This window comes from Centrocercus urophasianus, unplaced genomic scaffold (genome assembly GCF_019232065.1).
Source record: "Centrocercus urophasianus isolate 14NV4802_14NV808 unplaced genomic scaffold, USGS_Curo_1.0 seq_12, whole genome shotgun sequence".
Taxonomy (NCBI): domain Eukaryota; kingdom Metazoa; phylum Chordata; class Aves; order Galliformes; family Phasianidae; genus Centrocercus; species Centrocercus urophasianus.
This window is the reverse complement of record NW_024884364.1, coordinates 18,939,287-18,957,528: the sequence shown is the minus strand read 5'-3', so window position 1 is coordinate 18,957,528 and position 18,242 is coordinate 18,939,287.

The following is an 18,242-nucleotide window of genomic DNA, read 5'->3' as shown; positions in this document are numbered from 1 at the left end:
TTTTTTTTTTTTTTTGTCAACATGTCTTTCAATCCTGTATTTAAGCAACTATTTTTTCCTTTATTTTTATCCTAGTCATTTCTTGATAGTTTAAATGTTTCAGTTTCTGTAGATGAAAAGTAACAAGTTATTAATGCCATGTGACTGACCTATTTCATAGTTAAAAGAGAACTAATAGAAAACTGTAACTCTTAGAGAGACATAATTTCCAAACTTCAATGAAAGATAGGTTACATTTCAAAGAGGAATATCTAATGTCATCAAGATCATCCATTATACAATTTTGTATTATCTAATTTTGCACATATTTGCAGTTTACAACTGTATGCAAGCTCCCCTTTCATTATAACAAAGTGGACATTCAATCAGAAAATCTATCAAGGACATATATAGTGCAAAGTTGCCCCACCTCATTTGAGACAAATTTAATTACATTTTGAGGCCATGGAAGTTGACAGAAATATTTGCACTCTAAAGAACATCGTTATCTGTGGCAATTTGTAAGTGATATTCACATTGCCGTACTCCTAAATGGTCTAGTTTCATTACCGTGTACAATAGTTTGGAGTTATTTCATATTTTAAAGAGGTGATTTTCTACCTTGTAATGTCACTGTTATTAATTTTATGTATCATGCTACACGATAAGAAAAACTATTTTTGGGGTTTTGCTTAAGCTATGTTTTTATTAGAGGCTCCTTCTTCATTTGAGATATACTGTTGTAAATTAAAATGATTAATTTGATGTTTTACTGCTCTAAGTTGCTAGAGAACAATTTTCACTCCATGCTGATGTATTTTCATTGGCATTTTGTTAAAAGGTGATTAACTAAAAATAGAATTCTAAATAGGCTTGACAAACTGTCTATACTTTTAGGTCTCCATTAAATAATTTATCACAATATATCATTTCTTAAAGTGTGAGTGTTACGTGCAACATCGGAAACTTAATTCAATACACTGGCATTGGATTTGAACCGAAGAGCACTAGAAAAACTTATTGATTTACCACACTGGTAATAAAGTATAAAAAATACATTAAATTAGATTTCACCTGTAATGAAAAGGTTTCTCTGAAATTCTTAGGCATGTTAACATACAACATTTTATACATAGAAATATGAGAAATGGGAATAAACTGACATCCTCAGTTTCACATAAAAGTCTGTCATGGAATTACTGTTTTGGAGTTTTGGACCAAACCTTTAAATTAGCACCTTTTGAAATTTATTTTTATCTGTAATTTTAATTTCATTTTATTATTATTTTAACATTATTTTAATTCCTAGGTAATAAGAAACAAAAGCAGTTATTTCAATAACACCCATCACTTTTTGATTGCAACCATATTTTTTATTTGATGTTTTTACTTGCAGTAGATGGCATCTCTTACTAATTGAAATTCTAACTTAGTAGGCAATAGGCATTGCAAAACCTAGAAGACTAAAATGTCCCTTTGGGTCATGAGCAATTTATGGTGAAGCAACACAGAATAGTGAGTTTCTGATAGGGAATTAGTTTGTACCCCACCAATAACTGTTTCCAACCAGATTCCTGTGCTGCAATATATCACACTCAGGGTGTCTTTAGTAGCTACTACTATCTCTGAATTCCAAAATTTACTGCAGTTCTGTGGTACTTGGTACTATAGTTACTTATAAATTATTCCCCAATATGTGACCCTTTTTCAGCACTGTAGAGTGTCCTGACTTTTCTATGTCTTCAGGTTGTTTTATTGTATTTTATTTTTAAATTCTAGACTGAACCATGATAACACTTAAAAAGCATATAATCACCAATGGCTAGCAGATGTACATAAGAGAATTCATGGAAAATCAATGAGGCTCACAGGGTTTTAGAAGGCCAGACCTATGACGAAATTTTAAACAAACTGAATTTAAGGTTAAAAATGAAAGATAACATGATTATTTGATGAATAGGAAGCAAATGTGTACAGAGGAAAGTAACAGACAGTTTAGTTATGTCTACCATGTGTAAGGCAAGAAAAAACAGTTCATTTGCAGCAAGTAATATTTAGATTGAATATTAACAAAAATATTCTGACTACAGGAGAAGCTCTATTGCTTGGCAGAACGGCAAATATTCTGCTGTTTTGGGATAGTTTTGTGAAGGAAATGTGTGTGTTCTAAGGATGTTAGATTTCACCAAATAGTAGGAAGATTCCAGGTTCCAGATTCCTTTAATTCTAAACTATTGTCTTCTGGGCAGCCCACACTTATGCATTTTAAAATAGCCTGATTTTCAAAGCATGTTCATCATCTGTCATATTACAGTCATATTTACTGACTGTTATTAAAATCACCTACCAAAAATGGAATCACTCAGATCTATCTATCACTTTATAATGAAAGCAAACAAATTCAGACAACAACAGTAAAACATGAGTGACACCGTTGGATACATCTTAACAAATTTTCTGAAAACAAGGAGACTGCAATGCCAGGATTTGGACATACAAAGATTTTGAAACCTAGATATTTACTGAAATTTACCCATGCATATGGGTATTGCATGTCTTAGTTTCCTGTTTGTTTTATTGCTCTTTTTTTTTTTTTCCTTTATTGATGAAATAAAGAGTATATAATGTATACCAAAGCAGACATCAAAGTTCAAATATATTATCTTACCATAAATTCACACATCTTCAAGCCATTTGAACTATTTACACTGAGTCATACACAGTATAACCTATTTTGAGCCACGTATAAATCAACTAGTATGAGTGAACAAACACTAACTAGCAGCTCTAATAGCAACCCAGAGAGATAACATCAAATTAGTTATGAAGAGTGATTTACATGCTAATTGACTAGTTTTATAAGGGTAATAAATGGAAATATTCTTAAAAAAACTAATGATCTATAAAAGAACCATGTAAAACAGGTAATCATGTGTTAATTAATCTGCTACCTGTACTGAATGAAACATGGGGCAATACATCCACTACAAAGCCTTGAGAATATATTTGTTGGTTAAGCCCTACCTTGGAATAAGCTGCAAAGATGAGCACCCAGATATTTATTACAGGAACAGAAAATGTTGATAGCTCATTAGTGAGATAAATATACACTCTCTGTGAACTTAGAGATACCTGCACACACTTCAAGATCTGTGAGTATGACAAAGACTCTACCACATTGCCTACCGTGGAAGGCTTTGTTCTTCCAAAGAGAAAAACAATAAGCAGTGTGAACTATAATTTCCTTCAACTGAAATATATCTCTGATGAGGAGAGGAATGAATGTGCTCTGAGGCTGCAAGTCATAACTATCACAAGCTTGGCCGAATAGAATATTTTTTTCCTCCCAGTTTCTTTCGTTTCCTTTAAGTTATTAAAGGTGATTAAAATCCATTTTGTACATTGGAATGCATTTGCCTTTCTCAAGGCTCAGATCCTCCTCATTTCTATAAAATGGTAGAAAAGCATAAAGAGCATTCTAGGAGGTAACGTGCAAATGTTCGTGCTGTATATTTCTACATCAACTTCTGGCATGTTTTCGAGACTTTTTCACGAACACACTGGTATCTGAGCATGGGAGGGTAGAGAAGGAAGAGAGAGAAGAAAGAAATACTGTGTTTTGCATGCATGTCCAATGAGCTATTTTTTTCTGTGCTTGGCAAGAAAGAAATGCAGACAGCTTTTCTGACTTTTAGCCTCTGCATTTTACCTTTATTGAGTGACTGTGCAGAAATAGCATCTAGAGGTTTTGTTTGGGGAATGATACCTGAACAAACAAAAGACACGCAGCATGAGAACACTGCGGAATTTGAAAGAAGGTGAAGAAATTAAAGACAAAGACCCTAAATGATTAAACCAACTCAGCCTTCCTACATTCTTTAAGTATATCGAATTACAGCACATTAATCAACCAGTGAATGAGTGAAGATGGTGCCCTGAATAAATTTCTAGCCAGAACTGATGACTGTGGATGAATTTGATTTTATGCTCTATATTAGCAATATAAATAATTTTAACATTCAGTGAAATATTATAGACTTTAGTTGTTTATCATTCACTTCATTTTCAATTAGATAAACTTTATCCACTCTTCAAGTTTGAGCTGAATACAGAAAAAGGCTATCAGATACTGAATCTGATTTAAAGTAAATACAATAAAGAAGTGTTCCCAAGCAAAATCTTACTTTTACTTTTCATGCTAGTCTTCTGATGAATCTTATCAGGAAAGAGCAAGAGGAATGGAACAGCAAAGATGGTCCCAGAAAAGAGGAGGAAAAAATTATGGATCGAGTTTTATCCATGTAAGTGGTGAGAGCCAAAGCACCATGCAGTCATTACATGACTGGTGACAATTATCTAGCCTTGTACACATAGCACAGATATCAACAAGACAAAGAGGGATATGTATAGAATAAACTAAAAACTAAATATGTGAAAAATCATGTTTTTTCAACCTGTATGAGGCTCAAGGGTTAAAAAAAAAAAAAAAAAGAAGAAGATTCTGAAAAAGGATATCAATGATGAGCATAGTTTTTCAGTAATCAGACTGGGACAAATTCACAGAACCATTGAAAACTCTAGTCATTGTCTATGAACACTGAAGGGAAGAAATTCATTTGATCTAAGGACTTTCTTTATAGTTTGCCCTTGCTTTAGGAAGCAGAAGTCACCAGATCTTCTGGGAGACTTCAGTTCAAATGTATGCAGCATAACCGTAGTCCCAGTTACACAGGGAATGGGGAGATGGAAGATGTCAGAATGGGAGCATGACAACTTTTTCAGTGAGTCTTCAATGCACATTTAAGTACAATTCTATTAAAGAGCAGTTTCAGAGATTGAGGCTAGATTTTTATCTCTCCATTAAGAGAAACTTCACCTTTTTTGACAGTTATCACTGTACAAAGGTTTTACTCACTCTTTCCCTCAACAGCACATGTGAGTGAAGTGAATTCTTGCTGCCCACAGCAAGCTTTGCCATCAAATGCAGGTTGCCTTTCTTATAATTCCACCCCCTGTATTATATTCTTTTGGTCTTTTTCTATTATGTAGAGTAATACATAGACCAGAAGGCTATGAGTGGTGTGCTGAGACCAGTACTCTGTATTGGTAGAGTTTTATTAACATTTTTCTTCTTTATGTAGTATCCTCCCTTTTTTTTTCTTTCCTTTTCAGTCTTCCACAGGAAGTCCCCAAAATTGCCTGCTGTACCTGAAGTTTAGCCAACTACTTCGTAAATGAGAGGAAAATTTATAAACTTTGAAAACACACATATTTACTGACTTGTGTAAATACATGCATATTTTACTCTGCAATTTAGAGAAAATGAGAGTAATTATCTCTAAACTTGGACATTACCAGTTTTATAGAATGTACAGTAAATAAACTACAGCATACTGAACTAATGTTTTCTTTCTTTCTTTCTGGGCATTTCAAACATTCAATCAATAAATGAAAATATTTCAGTTTCCAGTTTTTCTTTTTAATTTCTTTACAACATTAAGTGGGAAATGGCCAATCCAATCTGTATCTCTACTGAACTGCAGGAAAATATTTTCATTTTCTCTGTCTTCACTGAAGCAGCACATGAAATCGATATCCAACTCTTTTCAAAACTCTGTCAATGGAAAATGTAAACTATTCCTAATCGAGGAAGTTGAAACCTCCAGAAGATGAATTATAACTTTGTATTTTTAGAATTATAATCCTTGTGGGGAGTTATTTTAATATGGATCAAGAAATATAGAAGACAGGATAATGCAAATATCTATCTAGTAAGGAAATTCTTTACCCCTTAAAAGTTTATAAGGGTTAAAGAAAACTAGATTAAACTACTGGTTGTCATAAGCATAGGTAAATAAAACACTCATATTAAAAAGATAGCAGTTCTTAAATATTCTACCAGTTCTGGTTAATAGATAGTCCACAGCATAAATTAATTTTCTGACAGTCATTGTGGGAAGAATAGGGAACGGAGCAGTTGTTCATTTGCTATAGCATACCGGAGAGCATGTTTGGCTCCTCTTATAGTAGCAGGTCTAGACAGAGTCCAAATGTAACTTAATGGACTAGATAGTCTGTTTCAGTCTGGCTGCTTTGTATGATCTGTTGTTCAAAGTGGACCAGATGTCTGTTGTTTAGTTTAGAATTAACTTTGTAATTATTTTAAAAAAATATCTAATACACCAAGGCCACATGTGTGGCACAGGTGCATTTAAAGTGCTCTGTTGCATGTTTCTTTAATTAATGACTAGGATTCTGGATGTTAAGCCAACTTTTATTTGTTCACTTGTTCTTCTGGAGGCTGCATGCCTTTATTAAAAGGAAGGATAAGAAGTGAAAAAATGATTGAGGACTACAATTGCTAAAGCATTAGATTAATACTAAATGCACTGTAACGTAAGATCTAGTTACGCATAAAATAGATGAACTCTGCACACATGATCCATTAATGGGGAAAACTAAATTTAAGTGCTGCTAGAGTTTGCTCATTCGCAAACAGACCATAGGATAGCAGAGTTTAGGTGTTCTCACGTGCACGGCAGTAGGTTTTTAGTTAGTTAGTTTATTTGCTTGGTTTTTTTTTTTTTTTTTTTTTTTAACTAAGAAAATCAAAAGAATGGTTAAAAAAGGAAAGCTCAATATGGGAAAATAGACTTTCCAATTCAGATTGATGTATTCAGCTCACCTAAATGAATATACTGAACAACTTACTGTAAAAAATGAACTATTCAACAGCTCTTCCTCTCTCATGCACTCTCTATAGTTGTTCTCTGTTTAAATGCACACATAGGATGTGTATTAACAAACACTTAAACTTTGTGTCATGGCTGGACTATGAGTGTGTTCTCCTAAAAAAATGGGGACAACTTAGCTGTTTCCAGTGAATTTAACCTTTCAAAAAGAAAAAAAAAAAAAAAATCTGTTATAGATATTCATAAAAATTGTTATTTAAATATCAGAAAAGAATGAATTTGTTTCTCTAGAGGAGTAAGGAAGCTGAAACTCCCTCTAGAAGAGCAGGATCTCAGAGAGAAAAAAAAAAAAAAAAAAAAAAAAAAATTCATTGAATAAAAAAACACAATTAAACAAACACAATACAATAACAACACAGAAACCCAAAACTCAAATATTTTATTTTTTTTTTTTTTTTTTTATTTTTTTTTTTTTTTTCCCCTAATAAGCATGTATGGATGTTAACTTCAACAGTCTGTCAAGGAGCTCAAAACTGAGTTGACTTAGATGTTTCAGATTAGGTGTTCCTCCCAGTTTCATAAGCTCAGTTTTCTCTTGATGGCCTGACTTCAAGAAGTAGACCAATATTATTTTATTGTCTTTTTGTCCACTGTTCTGAACCTAAAAAGATAAATTTCTACTTAAACTACAGAAGCAAAAGCTATAATGAGATTTTTTTCTACAAAATTTATTCTAGGATTGCATTCTTAAAAACATATCTTTACAAAATAAAGTCTTGCGCATACATTCTAATCTTTACATCTGGATATTTTCCTTTGGTACTCTAGTGTCTTCTTAATTTTCATCTATGATCACAAACAAGTGAATAATATTTATTATAAATTATGTCCACCACTTAAAACGCACATTTGATAATTTAATATTTGTTGAAATTACTAATTTATCCTGGAGACTATGACACATTAAAGTGAATAACATACGAAGGAAGTTGCACTGCAACAAAAAACAAAAGCTATCAGAATCATTGAAAAGGCTGTCATGACATTTGTGAGATTGAATCAAATAGCAACACAAGAAACAGAACCAAGAATTACACACGTCAGACTGAAGAAAAAAGCAATTAGTAATACATTTCATAATTGAGATATGGTATCATTTTGGATAGAGTAGAATGTTAGAGGATGATGTTTAGGCCTCTATCTCTCTCAACTTCATTGTATTTTTCTTCTCAAAGGGAGAGTTGGTGGTACACTAGTATAAAGTGTATTATACTAGTTTTCCGATTTTACAATTGCTATATTGTATGTAATAACAGATGATGAAGTCAAATAACAAGGCCTAAAGTCTGGTGGGTTTGTTTTCAGAGGGGAGAAGGGAATTTCAGATTCAAATTTAACTTTTGCAAATTAAAATGATCTTCAGGTTTCAAAATCTTATCGAAATGGTCATCAAAGAAATATGCGGTGGATATATCTGCAAGAATTTTGTGTGGATGTCATGAAAATATCTGTCAGCAATGGAAAGATTTTCTACTAAAGGAATATAAATTCACAGCATAGATATGTCTGGGGAAAGCTGAAACATTTGTTAACATTTAAAAAAATCAACAACTTTGTTTTAAATTCAATTTTATTTGACATGTTAGTTGCTATGTGCTAATCTTAAAATATTTCCTTCACACTTCACATTTTGTGTAGTATGTAAATGTACATTCTGCAGCTAGAAAACATTCTTGTGGTTTCAAAGAAGTTTTCAGGTGATCATTCTGAAGGAGTTCCACATTGGCTTATTTTTCTGTTTTTTTTCATTTTCACTTCTTCAACAGTTTTGAAGATTAGAAATTTTAGGTACTGGCCAGAAATGATAACCTTAACTAGATCATGTAGCTTATGAAGATCAATATGGCATTAAGAAATAATGAAGGGTACTGATAGACAACAGAATGCAATTCAGATACAGCTGTTTATTGTTCTTCAAAATTTTGGGGAAAATACAAAACTACACATAACCCATATCCGAAAATCTGAAATATTTTGTTGCTCATCCTTTAGATCTTCATAACGTGTCTTTTATCAGGATTTCAATTAATATTTTTTGTCATTAAATATTAAGCACTTACTAAGCATATCAACATATTATGACAACGAAAGTACATCTGTAACTGTGATTTGCTGCCCAGTGGTGGCTAAATCTTTCTTAATGGGCATTTCTATTTTGAGAAATAAATATACTATTACAGTAGTAGAAGACAGCACAAGAGGAACACTAGTAATACTGAAGAATTCATCCTAAGAGAAAAATTCTACCATCAGTCACCATCTTTTAACTCATCAGTTTTCTTACGTTTTGAAAAAATATTGTTTTTATGTATCGAGTGACTTGTATTGTTGTTATAATGTTTTAAATTTATGCTACTCAAAGTCTGTATTTACAACAAGAGAATTAGGTTCATGTTTGACATTTTAAACGCCAGATGTAAAAATAGGAATAAGATGGATTAATATCTGATAGTATGATTATCTGAACTTCAAATACACGTAGTCATGTCAGAGGTGTTCCATTGCATGGACAGATTTGAATTCTTCACTGTACTGTATGAGTTCAGCAAATAACCAGCAGGACCACCTATCTGGAGAGGTTGTTCTTCCCAGAACTGCAGAAAAAAGATGCATTTCCCAAAGTCGTCTTTCCACAGATATGCAAAAGTTAACGTTTGAAGAGCTGACTCTTAACCAGGAAGTTGCCCTGTAAGCTGGTAAAGTGTGCTGACAGCTTGAGGTGGTGTATGAAGAAGATGAAGTGTTATCTTTCAGATGAGATACTAATAAACGTCATATATTTTCTGGAGAAGAAGTGACAGAGAAAATGAGCAGAAAGGCTTGGAAGGCTGACAATATGGAAAACATATGGTGAAAATACAAAGAAGGGGAATGTGTATCCAATATCCAAGAGAATCAATGCATCTTAACAATCTGCGCTATCTGCCTTCCTGTTTTTACAAAGCTTTGTTTCCCACATTTGGTGCAGTATTATTTGGCACATGATAATAATGCAAGTTACTGACACTTCTTACAGTCTGGCCGTTCTATACAGATTTTACAGAAGATGGAGCAAAAAGTCTCACTAGGGAGAAACTGCTTCAGTGTTTCTGAACTGTAAAATATTCAGAAATCAGGAACTGAAACTGAAAAAGAAATACACACCTTCTGCAGGTCCCCATTTTTGTAGTTTGTTAGCAAGGATCCCCTGGGAATAACTCAATGAGTTAAAATGATGAATGTTCATTTGTTAGGATAGCTCTGTAATTTTATTCCTATGTGTTTTTATTAGGGCAATATTTTTATGTTACTGCAGGTATGCATATATATGTCAGGCCTTTTTTATTAGTCACCTTTTTAGGAATTTAAATGTAATGCATGTTCATCACTAAAGCAAAAAATTGCTTTGTGGCACTTTGCTCTAAAAGCTTCTAGCTGGATACTCTTTGATTTGATTCTAATTGAGAAAAACAAGATACATATTAATATGAAGAATAAATAAGAATCCAGTATTGACTGCTTTCTTTTTCCCTCTTTCTGCCATTTCTACATTTTCACTTCTAGATTTTCATTGTAGTTCAACTCGATGATCTTTAAAGCCTTTTCCAACCTGAGCAATTTTATGATTCACAAATCTATATAATATCACTATTAACTCAATAAATCCAGTATGAAAAATGCTCAGAGCACTAAGTGACAATATTAAGCACTAATTTGAATGCAATGGCTACCACTGGGGAGACAGCTATTAAGAATTATGCAGAAAATAGGTATAATTTGTATACGCGTACCTACATCCCTAATAAATGAACATGGAAAAGGACTGAGGTGTTTAAATTATTGCAAATTGCAATCAAATATTTAATCTATGATTAATTGCATCTTATTACACCTTCAAAACCTGAGTTCTAATTCAAACTTAAATTGAAAGTAATTGTTTTCAGCAGTTTTGAATAGTAGAAGATTCAATATTCAGAAGCTTGATCTAGTCAGAACCTGTTGAGAGTTAGCCTCCATTTAACTAGAAATATTGATGCTAAAACACGATAGGACTTAGGTGGATGTTATATATCTGTGAACATGCATTGTGTGCATCTCTACATTTTGCAGAGAAGGTAAATACTCACATATGCACATATGGGCACAGTGCCTCCTCTTGGGTGCTTTTTTGCACCACATACACATCAAACGTTGAATACAAATTTGGTATACTTCTATAACATCTACATGAACAAGGAAATGCAGACTGTGTGCTACAAGCAAAGCCATGAAACCATGGCTTTTTAACTAATAGGAAATAATTTGCTATCCCAATAAGTGTGCTATGTGTAGCCTGGCAAACACAGGCCTACAGTTCAGGAAAGGAATGTGGATTACAATACACTTTTCTGGAAATGCTCAAATTCTGCAGCAACAGAGTGCAGCTGCAAAAACAGGAAGGAAACACTCCTAGAAAATTTGTACTGAATTAGCAATGGCACTGGAGAGGTAGGTCACCAACAGGAAAATCCAGTTGAGTGTGGGAGAGAAAAGACTAGCAATAATTACAGATTTGCTGTGAAGATATCTTTGGATTCCACATAGGTTAAGGCTGGCAAGCTGATTTTAGTTTAGATTTTAGCTTTGGGGCATGAATATTAAGGCAACAGAATTTTTTTAGAATAAGAAAATGCTTTTGGTCAGTTTACACAGATCATCTGTCTATTTAATGCTTTAATATAAACTTTATGCTCTTCAAGTCCCTACTGACAATTAATGTCAATTAACATGAATTTAATCAGCCTTCTTCTGCTCCCAGAACAATGCCATAAAAGCAATGTAATTCCAGTAATTTGAGTTTGATTTATACTAGCATAAACGAGACAAGGATGAGCCCTAATAGATGCACATTTAAGTGTATGTTCTTAAGCCACATTTTTTGAAGTGCCCCAACGCAGGTAAAAAAATTCCTATGGGGCACATTTGTGATCATAAATTAACCTTTTACAATAAGTTAGACTAAATGATTAACTTTTCAGGAAGAGCTTTGCAGACAAACTCTAGAGAATATCATATCACACAGTAGCTTTATTTATGAGTGAACTAAATATACAATTTGATTGGTAATCATGCAAATAACTCAGTTTGGTTAAAATATCCACTCATGTCTCAGGAAAAAAAAAGAAAAAGAAAAAAAAAAAATCAGTGGATGGATTATGATAATGGTGCAGTTATAGCAAGTTTCACCCAACTAGAGATTTGGAAGATTGTATGCTTACAAATATATAGCTTACAATTAAAAAAATTTGATTGCAATTGAGGGGAGGTGCTAAAAGAAAAAGAAATAATTAGAAAGCCATAGGAAACATCAATCATTGAATTACAATACAAATACATTTACTTCAGAAAATTTAAAATGGGTGTAAAGAGAAAAGATTGCTGTTGTAAGCACCTATTTAAAGGCATTTAATTTTAATTTTTAATTTTTAGAATTTTTAGAATTTTTAATTCTTTCTTATATTTTTCATGTAGTCCTCAGTATAACATAATCTCTCTGAGGAAATCTTAGTCCTCAATCCATAAAATGGACAAAATCTTCTCTCTCACAGGAAAGTTTATCCGCTTTGTTTTGCCCAGTAGAAGAAGTGAAACATACAAAAATTCTGTTTTGATGAATATTATTCCAGATTCCAAAAAAAATGTGTGATACGTAGAAGTAAGAAGAAGAGTGATTATAGAAGAACAATGCACTCTGGAATAGTAAGTCCTTATTTTAGTAGCATGAGCTGGAATTTATGTTCTTATCTGACAAAGAGAGTTTCAAAGATTGTATCAATCTGAAGCAGCAATCACTACCCACACCAAGAAAAAAATAGTGTAAAAAGAAAACAGTACACGAGAAAGGAACACTTCACATTGTGCTGTTCATTAAGAAAATAGACATGTATGTAAGAACATAATTGCAACAGCAGCAATTCTGAAGCTAAAAGTACAAATACAACTTAGAGGCAAAATACTGGGAAGTTGCATGTACTTGTCCCATCCTGTGCTAAAAATCTGTGAGTAGTGATAAGCCCCCCACCCACCTCCAAAGCATCTAAAAGATGGTAGAAGAAGGAGTGGTAGGAAAATAGGAGACCATAGGAAGTCATTGAAGTCGACTACCTACAAATGAAAACACTAAATAAAAGAGATCAAAACTATGTAAAGACAACTGAGATATTCAAGTATGGAGCCAGAAATCAAGATAAACTTGCGAAAAAGCATATACCAAATAAATGCATTTGAATTAGCTGTTTAAAATACTGTTTTCAAAATAAAGCTTAGAAATGTAAAAAAAAAAAAAAAAAAACAGAAATACAGGTGGGTATAACTGAAACTGCTGGGTACTGTAATGAATCAGGAAGACAAAATATTATCAAAGGAAATGAAAGGAAGAATAAAAAATTATGCAAATATTGCAGACTATATGAAATGTGGAACAGAACTGGGATACTACCAACAAATTCTAGCCCAAAATTCTTTCATTAAACAATGCCAGTCTGTGAAACAGGTAGCTTAAAGAGAATTCATTGTCTTGCTCATAATATAGCTTTCAGGTGCTGCAATGTCAGAAAGGCTGGCAGCATGGTTACATCAGTTTAATCCTCTCTTCTAGTACAGGATAATGCTCCAAACTCTCCTTCAAATTGTGTATGCAATGCTGGGCAAGTCAATTAAAATCAAAGATTTTTTCACAGTTGCTCACAAACTGTGTGCTTGTTCTTGAACTTTGAGTCACCTTGATGCAATCTGTTCAAGGCAACTATAACTAAACACAACAGGATGTTTGCCTTCAGAATGCAAATTGCAAAGGACTGTGAAAATACAAACTCTAGGTGCCCCAAGTAATGGGTAGCTCCTTTAATAGTCTATGCAGCAGTTTCGGAAGTACTTCAGAGGTGTCAAGTGAAGGTAAAATCATTAATGTGTTTGAAGTATTTGCACCTTTTGTAAAGAGCATTACAGAAGTAACTGATTCATTTAGACTTTGCATACAGCATAGAGTGAGTCTCAAACTGCTGACAGCAGATTGAGTAAGACACTAACTGAAAGTGTGTATGAGAAAAAATGACTGTGACAATGGCCTTAAAAACAATAGCCTGCCACATACCTACAACAAAAACAAAGATGAAAGAACAATTGTCATTCTTCTAACTTATTACTTGGGAACACGTGAATTTCCAGTTTTGACACTTCTTCATATATTTATGAAAATATTAACTGTGTAATAAACTAAATCTGATTAAACCAGAGAAATTTGAAAAGGAAAATCCATATTATCTCCTCTGTTTTTCTGTCAGGAATGTGAAGGCTCAAAGCCTTTTGGCTGAGATATTGGGTTATGATTACATCGGTAAATTGGTAAATGGAAACAAAAACATCCAAGCATCCACAAACAGTTAGAAGAGAGGGATGTATTTTTCATACAGAAATTAAAAATCATTTATTCATAACAAAAAAAGTGTCAAAATTCAGTAATTCCTGTACCATGCATTAAATGAATTTTAAAGCTATCTTATTTATTTTTTCATTGGAAAGATGACTAGAGACTCAGGGGAAGTGAGAACTATTAGCGTAAACCTGAAAACCCTGTCTCTTTTCCTCAGTATTCTTTAATAAAACACATGATACATTGAAGAAAATGTGTTGTAAAGATTCTGGAAAAACTTTTGTCTTGACAGCGTTACATTTTATTGAAACACAGAAATACTTCAGATAGTGTTTCACTGACATTAGAGTTCTTATGCTTAACACATCTATTCTTACTCAGGGACTAGACTGTCAAAAGAGCTTTGTCTGGAGCAGTTGAGGTAAAAAAGTTTCAAATATAAATGTACCCAATCCACTGGCAGTTTTACTAGTCCTATCTATATCACCAAATTTTACAAAGAACTCAACTCCAATTTACTAGCATTGATGAAATTGCCAGATGCCCAGAATTACATAGCATTCATGAAATTTCTTTGGCTGCCATATTGAAACATCTCTGCCATAGTGAACATCTCTGGGTGATGAAATTCTATTCATGGCTGCATAAATCTATGAAGAAAGTAAATTAATTTAGATTTACACAGCTGTAACAGAGTAAAGAGAAACAAGATTACAGCCTTTCAAAGAAAGAATGAAATTAAATATAGTCTGAGACAAGCATCTGAGGAACACACAAAAGAAAAGGGTTGTTTAGCAACAGTAGTGGGGAAGCGTTAGACAGCTAAAAAAAAAAGACTAGACTGCCTAGAGAACGGACTAGGTTACAAAAACAGTACAGACATACCAGTGAATGTTCAGGGAATAGCTTCACATAGTTAGGTGTTGCTAAGTGATTTTCTTTTTGTTTCTCAGTGAATTGAAGAAGATGAAATATTTAAAGTGCACATTGATTCACTGATAGTTTAGCATTAATCAAGCTGTCCCACATGCAATAAACTAAATGGTTTCCCTCTAGGTTGGCAATAGAAACAAAAAGGAAAACAATAACAATAATGAAAATCAGAGAAAGACAGTTCTAGCAGTGTTAGGAGAAAGGGCAGCATCACTGAGATCATCTGTCTACATAATATTTGCCTGCTATTTGTTCTGTTTAGAAAGGGATACTCTATTGGAGAAAGACAGGACTTATTTAAGCACAACCCAGCCCAGTGATGACTCTCAAGTACTTGTTCTTGCATATTTCTGAAGAAAGTCCTGTCTAGTTACCACAAAAACCCTGTTTATTATTATTATTATTGTTGTTGTTGTTGTTATTTTTTGTTTCAGTGAGGAAACTCTCATTTATTACCTTCCTTCTGTATGACCTTGGCAGCTGTGTAGCCTAGGAAAGATCTATAAGGCAGACCAATTAGATTACTATTTTAGAATGCAGTTTACAGCATTATTAACAAGCTTGCTAAGCCTGTTTTCTGTAGCAACTGCCAAATTGATGTTCAGTAGCATCATGACTGTAATCAATTTCTTTCAGGTAACAGCAAATCCTGAATGAATCAGAACAACACAGACCATTAAATTCCTAGTTATAAATAAGTACATATTTTTATGAGGGCAGCTCTGGAAGTAATGCCTCCTATTTTATTATGTTGACCAACAACATTGGAAGTGGATGTTGGTGGTGTGGCAGTAGAGGCTGAACATTTCATTGCATTTTCCTGTGTGACAGATGACAACAGAGGAGCAGTCTGACAAAATGGTGACAGACATGGATGCATCTATGAAGCAAAGGTGTGTCACTGAATACCTCCATGCTGAAAAAATGACACCCATTCACATTCATCAACACTTACTAAACATTTTGGTGATCAAACATTGGATGTGAGCACAGTGAGGGTGTGGGCTGTGTATTTCAGCAGTGGCCATAGCAATGTGAAAGACAAGCCTTATTCCAGATAGCCACGCAGAATTTTAAAAGTGCTGCATGGAGGCTCATCACTGCTGAAAATGTAACTCTAAGGGTGGTGACTATGTTGAAAAACACTGTTTTGTAGATGAGAATTTGTTCTATCAAGTATTGTTATTGTGTTCTTTGTATCTGTTGTAGTTCCCAAGGAAATAAATAGGAAGCATGACTTTCAGAACAAGGTACATACAAACCCGTCTATATTATCACAGAATAATGACAACAAATTTCTGAACAAAATACTCTTTCACTACCACAGCAAGTCTGCATCAAGATGTTCTCCCCTTTTCTCTGAGAACTACCATAATCCAGAAAGAGCGAGCAAAATCTCTTTGGCTCCCCATTTCAAACTATGACTGAAAAAAGAAAGTCTAGGAAGATCTGGAATTACTCAGCTAGATAGCTTCAATCCAACAAGGAAAAACAAAATAACTTCAGAAGTCATTCTTGTTATAAATTTCACAGTGCATAGAAGGTTCTAGAGACAGTAGAAGATTACAAACTCAAAATAAATTTCTTGTAGGTTGATTAAAACAATCAATTTTCATGTTCACAAATCCTTTTTCCCTCTCCCCAGGTTTGCAAGGAAGAAATATCTAGATAAAAATACAGTCCTTATAAATATAAAATACTGTACATTTGCAATGTTTCAAAGGCAAAAGTTTTTTTCAGACATTTTTCGTAATTTCTTAATTGAACCAAATATAGAAAGTATTGAATTTTACTCAGGAAAAAAAATTCTATGACTAAAAATCTGAAGATAAAAACAACCTATAAATAACATTTTAGATTCATAACAGTAAGGGTATGAAAAAGAATATATGAATGTACCTAATTTAAATCATAATCATATGTAAAAAGTACAGATGCATATGAACCACTCTTCTAACAAATTTTGATCTGTATGTAATATCATGGTAACTGATAAGGGAGAGAAACACTGAATATGGTGTTCAACTTTACACCTATGTAACTTTACACCTATGTTTAACTTTACACCTCAGTTCCTTCTCTGAAATGGCAGATATTTTTTACTTTAGTATACGTTTTTCTCTAGCAGTTGGACTCTAACATTTTTAACACTTCTATTCCAAGTTCTGTATTTGTAGAGTTTGCTGAACACTACATTTTGTGAAACTTCCCAATTTGTGAATCATATACTAGTTGTTCAATCCAGGATCCTGTAAACTGAGTATCTCCTTCACTGGTGAAAATTGACAGAGCTAAAAACCTGTTGAAGCTGTATGAAATTTTTCAGCTTTAGATTTTGCTTCAAAGCTGCTGAGGTAATTCTGTGAATTCAGCAAAAAAAGTGAGCTTTGCACATTCACAGACAGAATATTAATTCTTCAGGTCTAGTCCTCGAACCTTTGAGAGCAAGAGGAAGTCTAAACATGCCAATCTTCACTAGCATAGCTGTGTTTTTCATGCTTCTTTTTTGCAGTGATGTATTGCAAGTTACAGTTTGAAGAACAGCTTGTATTTTTAATCTAAGGTGAACTCAGAGCAGAACAAATTTAGGATACCAGTATAGACAGTACTCTTAAGCTTTGGAGAAGGGTTTGCTTTTTCCCAAATCAAACCATTGTGAAAGCAGAGGGTAAGAGTGAAGGTATAAATTGAGATATACCACTTTGTTCCTTTTTTTTCACTGAAGCGTCTGGAGACTTAAAGCAATCTTGACCATCTGAAATGGAGGCTTCTGTAATTAACAGATCAGAAAGTCAGTCCTATGTATCAACTTAAAAAATAAATAGATCCCATAGTCAAATCAAAAAGAGAAAAGGTGTCAGGGATCAATCTTGGATTTAGTTTGTCTTTTTCAGCTTTCACCTTAATTTTCTGTCACATATTTTTTCTTCATTTAACTGTCAAAAATAGTGGGTTTTTCCTTCCCTTCCCTTCCCTTCCCTTCCCTTCCCTTCCCTTCCCTTCCCTTCCCTTCCCTTCCCTTTCCTTTTTCCCATTTTTAAGAAGATGCTGCATTTAAAGAGAGCTACCTACTTCTTCTTCTTTATCAGTACAAAAGCTACAATGGTGGCTAGTCTTCCATGTCAGTCTCTTTTCTTACTGCTTTTTTTTTTTTTTTTTTTTTTTTTTTTTTTTTTTTTTTTTTTTTT